Here is a 5,577-nt window from a genome sequence, read left to right as displayed (position 1 = left end):
TGACAAACCACCTCAAAGCAGCACCAGTCAGGGATTGTTGGAACAACTGAGCAAGGAGCTCGCTGCTTAATCCAAATGGGTTAAGGGCGCCCACATACATTTTCAAGTGTGTTTTAGGACAGGTGGTTCCATCAAACTTGTCCATGTTTGGCATTTTGAACTTAGTAGGCAATCTTGCTTCGGGGAACAAGGACAAAGAGTCCATGTCCACCACCTCCTTGTGGGTCTTTAGAGCAGTAACAGACCTTTCTAGCAATTCCAGTTTTTCTCTCATTCTTTGAGCTTCCAGCTCAGAAGCAGTTTTGGAGGTCATTTCATCCAAGTTAGGGTTTGAAGACGTAGGCGCAGAGCCAGGTCCTTGGTTGGAGGCAGCAGGACCACTCCCCCCAGCGGAGGCCCCACTTCCATTACCACCACTTAGTTCAGCTAATAGGGCGGTTCTTTGGGCAGCCAATGCCTCATTCATCCTAGCCTGTATTCTGGCTTCCATTTGTTCCATGAGGGTTTGGATGTCAGCTAGTGATGCCATCGGTGTAGTTGAGGTTGGTGATAGCACTGTAGGTGTGTCTGGTATTATTGTGGTCGCTTGCACAGGGGGTACCTGTAAGTGTAAGGGTAATCGCATTAGGGTATAGTGGGCGGTATTGTGTGTCAGAGTAACTGATATGAGGTAGACCGACTCTTTGTCCAACTGTGCATGACTGACAAACAGAAGGATATTTTGTGTTCCTCTCCTTTTTTTTTTATTTAATGCTTATGGTATGTCGTGAATGCGCACACCAACACGTCATAATTTATTTTAATGAGATGACTCATACCATTGGGTGCATATAGTCCTAAAGGATAGGTTCTATAGGCTATGACACAAATAGAGAATCGGCTTATTAAGGGACCCTTGAACCTTGAGCATGGATATACCTAACCACATGTGAAACAAAGAGTTTCGCGTGGGTCCAACGGTACGCATACTCATGTGCCACCCCCAAAAGGATTAGGGATGGTTTGCGGTAACAGGGAGGACGCTTTGGCTGTCCGTCGGCATAATCAAAGAGACCTGCCGATCAGCGCTACTTGCTATCCAGACTCAGAAGTTTGAACAGAAAGAGAAGAAATTCATTTGAAGTTCATTTTTTATGCAATGGAGAAAAGGATTCTCAATCGTGCAAATAAATCAACAAGTTTTAATGTCTTAATCACATTTTTCAATTAAGTCCGGATTTATCAAGTATTCTTAAGGAAAGAACACTTGATTCGTATTAGGGTACCCTGCAAAACAAAGCATAATAAAATGATGCCTTAAAGAAAGGCCGGTTAGTTTTCACAACAATTGTAGTCCACTTTATGCAAATTAATTACAGTATCCCCAGTGAAGTCGCCAAACTGTGAACCCCTCCCCCAAACATCACTGGCATATGAATGCATGTGACTAAGGACAGAAATGCACGTGAATGTATGAGTCGCCACCTTGTTTAATTATTTTAGGGTAAACTAGGAAAAAACCCTAAGTGACTCCAATTTTAATTAATCTAGTTACTAGATTAATTATCCCAATGTTTAAAGCACAGTCTGCGAACCCGAGATGGATCCCGAGACTATGTCATGCTGATGAACTAACCGATGGATGAATGCTTTGCAAGGTGAATGATGTAATTGGACCAAATGAAATGTTTATGTGATTTTGACTTGCCGCCCGGGGTGAAATCCCGAACGTGCCTACGTACTTCCGTGTGAATGGAAGATCAAAGTCAACGTAGTTCGATAGGCCTCTTTTAGAGGGCTTTGAATGGTATGCTTAATGCATGGGTGTGTGTATGCTTTGTGCATTTTGTTTAGGCATTTTGCCAAAGATTGATTGATTTAGGCGTTTATCGCCAAAAGATTCATTTTGAGGCTTTTAGCCAAAAGAGTTGATTTGGGCTTATTCTTGCCAAAATTTGCACATTCGGACTTATTATCGCCGATGTGATTGGTTGGGCTTATTACTGCCAACAATGTCGTTTTTAAAGCTTTTTAGCTGAAACGAGTTGATTTAGACAATCAGTTTGCCAAAAAAAAATGTGTTGATGTGGTTTAAGCAATTTGTTTGCTAAAAACGTGTTTTAGGCGATTGTCGCCAAAATGAGTGTTTTAAGGCTTTTAGCCAAAATTGTTTGATTTTAAGGCTTTGAGCCAAAATGTGTTGAGTTAGGCAATTTATTTGCCAAAAGGTGTGATTTAGGCGATTGTCGCCAAAATGGCTGATTTTGAGGCCTTTGGCCAAAATTGTCCGGTTTTACGGCTTTGAGCCGAAAATGGTTGATTTTGAGGCGTTTCGCCGAAATTGTTCGATTTTAAGGCATTTAGCCGAAACAGATTGATTTTAAGGCGTTTTGTCAAAATGGTTCAATTCTACGACTTTTAGTCGAAAAAGATTGATTTTAAGGCGTTTCGCCAAAATGGTTCGATTTTACGACTTTTAGCCGAAAAAGGTTGATTTGTAGGCATTTTGCCAAAAATGTTGATTCAGGCTTTTAGTCACAATTATTGATTAATTGGACTTAAGCCGGATTTGTTCGAAATAAGGCAGTTGAACCGTAGTTATTAATTAACTAAGCTCTTTCAGCCAATATTGTCGGATTTAAGCTTTAATGCCACGGTTATTAATTAACCGGACGTTTAAGCTTAATCATATTTATTTAAGACAGTTTATTTGTCTAAATGATGATGTGAATGCATTTATGCAATTATAGAATTATTAAGAGTAGAAAAGAAGTATGCATGAAGTGCTAAAATTAAATAGGCAGAGTTTCGTTTACGTACCTGATTTAATCGTCGACCACTTCTTAACTCCAGGTTAAGCTCCTCGTTTAGGTATATTAATTAATTTTTAATTTTATTTAATTTTAGTGGTCAAATATCACAATAAAAATGCAATAAAAATTAAATTAAAATGCAAAAAGCGGTAAAGAAGGACGCAAAGAGCGTGAGAGAGAGAAGGTTTCGTCTATCAAAACAGACAAGGCGCACCAGAAATAGGCTGAAAATGGTCTATTTATAGGCCATTTTCGGGTCCCGGGCGGCAGGTGCCGCCCGGGAGGGCGGCAGCTGCCGCCCTGTCGGTGGGGCGGTAGGCCCCGCCCACGCTGGGGCGGGGGTGCCGCCTGGGAGCGCGGCAGCTGCCGCCCAGTCGGTGGGGCTGAAGGGCCCCGCATGTTCTGGGCGGCAGGTTTCGCCAAGCTGGGCGGCAGGTCCGCCCGGGTCGTGGGGGGGCCAGGCCCCGCCTAGCGCGTGGCTACAGGCCCTGCGGGTGCTGGCGCACGCCTCGCCCGCGCGTTCGACAGTCCCGCGCTCGCCTGGGCTCTCCTCACCCGCGCTCGCGCAGCCCTCCCGCGCGCACGCAGGATCCTCCCCTCGTTCTCTCAGCTCTCTTGGCTGGGCTCTCCCTCGCCTCTCTTTCGCCTGCCCGCTCGGGCGCATTCTCCCGCCGTCACCCTCGCCGCGCTGGGCGCCTTGCCCCATCCCGCGGCAGTGCGGCCAGTCCTGCTCCAGCCGTGGGCGCGGTCGGGCGCTTTCGGCCCGGCGGCCGGCTCCGCCGTGGCCGGTGTGGACACCGTGCCTCGCTCCGGGGGCCTTTTTGGGAGTTCCGGACCTCCGAAAAATATTCGGGACCTGTTCCGCGATCCTCGCGATATTCCGGACGTTTTAAGTACCATATTGACATATTTTCGGTGAACTTCCGAAATAGCCTCCGGTCCGGCCGGACTGTTTGCAGTCCGGGAAAACAGGCTTTCTGAGCCTCAAAATTTGGGTATTCACACGTACCTCCTCATTTTGTGTGCTATCGGTCGAATTTGATAAAAATGGGCTCGGCCCGATTTTGAGGCCCACCGGTGGCACTTACCACCTATACCTTAAAATTAGGGCAACTTTCTCTCATTTGCTTATAAATAGGATATTGGGATTTGTGGTAAGGGAGGATATTTTGATTAACTAAGGGAAACTCTACCATTTTGAAAACTTAATCATTAATTAAAATAAAACTTGTGTTTTTGCTTTTATTCTCACTTTTCATTCAATCATCTTTAATAAAAAATCCCTGATTGTTGATAAAGAAAATCCATAAATACTTACATTTAATCTTAAACTCAAATTTCTTGGTTCAAGAATAAAGCTTCTGGGTGTTCTTTGATTCATTTCCCCAAATCTTTAGAATCTTTCAAGCAAAGGTAATCCCTGAGAGCACTAAAATTTACTCTTCGTCTTTTCTTTTTATTTTTGTGTGAAAACACCTTTTCTTTATTGATTGGAAGAGAAATCATGGGGTGCACGCCACTAGGCATGGGGTGCATGCCACTCCTCCTATAGTAGGATTGCCCACAATCATGTTCTGAATCTTTTGATAAGGGCAAGTTTCGAGTGCCACACCATTTCTCTAGTGGCGCACGCCATTTCTCTAGTGGCACACAGACCTTCATTTCAGAAGCCCAGAAACATGAAAATAATGAAAAAAAAGGCTCAAACCTTGGTTCTGTGACACCCTTATTTGGGTAAGATCCAAGCGCCACTACATCTGGCGCATGCCACTACTCTTGTGGTGTACGGATCTTCATTTCAGATGTCCAAACACTAAAAATCAATAAAAAGGTCCTGAATCGATACTTCATTGGTCAAGCACCGGAGCTTATTTTTCTAGATTGCGATTTCGACCTATAATGGATTGAATAAACATAAACTTACAAGAGATGGGTAGTGACAAGTACATTTGTTAATCAACCATGATGAACATCAAGGCTTTGAACCCAAATCTTGTTGAAGCCTTTAATTTATTGCTTTTAATATATTGTTCTTTACTTGTGTACACTTTTAATATTCTGTCCATTAAATTTGTGCACTTTTATTCATTACTTTATGATTATTGTTGGGGTAACCCATTAATTATTAGCTTATTAACATAAACATGCACCATATTATCATTAATTGAATGAATTATGTTTTTGTGATTCTGTAAATGCTTTTTAATTTCTGTGTTTATTGTTCATGGATGGTTATTTATTGCTTTTGTTATTTTAAGCTTTATGTAAAGGGTCCATAATGGATTCCATTAATTATTTGGTTATAATAGTTAATAGGGTTTGAGAAATTTTAAGGGGATTAAAGGGATTAAAGGGTAGATTGTAAACTAGGAGATTGGTTGTAACTCTCTTCTCCTTTCTCCTCTTCTTTTGATGGTTTACATGATGTTATATGTGCTTATTAATATGCTTGTTTGACATGTTTTCAAAAAATTGCATCAAAATGTATTTTACACCTCAATTAGAGTTAATTCTATTATTATTTATTGTGAATTAATGGACAACGAGGAGGACGGTTTTGGTGTCTAACACCTTTCCGATACCATACCTAACTCCCTTACCCTGTCTCTAGTTTAAAATCGAGTTAGTCGATTTCAAAGTATCGACTAATACGAGAATTTTCCTAAAGAGGGTGGCGACTCTAAAATAAATTTCTTACCAAAAAGAGACATTTTTTTGAGGATCAATGAATGGGTCTATAATGAAAACTGCTTTTATAAAATAAAATCAACAATGCCAATTCAAT

Source organism: Jatropha curcas, chromosome 10 (genome assembly GCF_041381405.1).
Source record: "Jatropha curcas cultivar XTBG-Jc1 chromosome 10, XTBG_Jcur_1.0, whole genome shotgun sequence".
NCBI classification, from domain to species: domain Eukaryota; kingdom Viridiplantae; phylum Streptophyta; class Magnoliopsida; order Malpighiales; family Euphorbiaceae; genus Jatropha; species Jatropha curcas.
The sequence above is the reverse complement of the archived record's forward strand: the minus strand, read 5'-3'. Positions refer to the sequence as shown.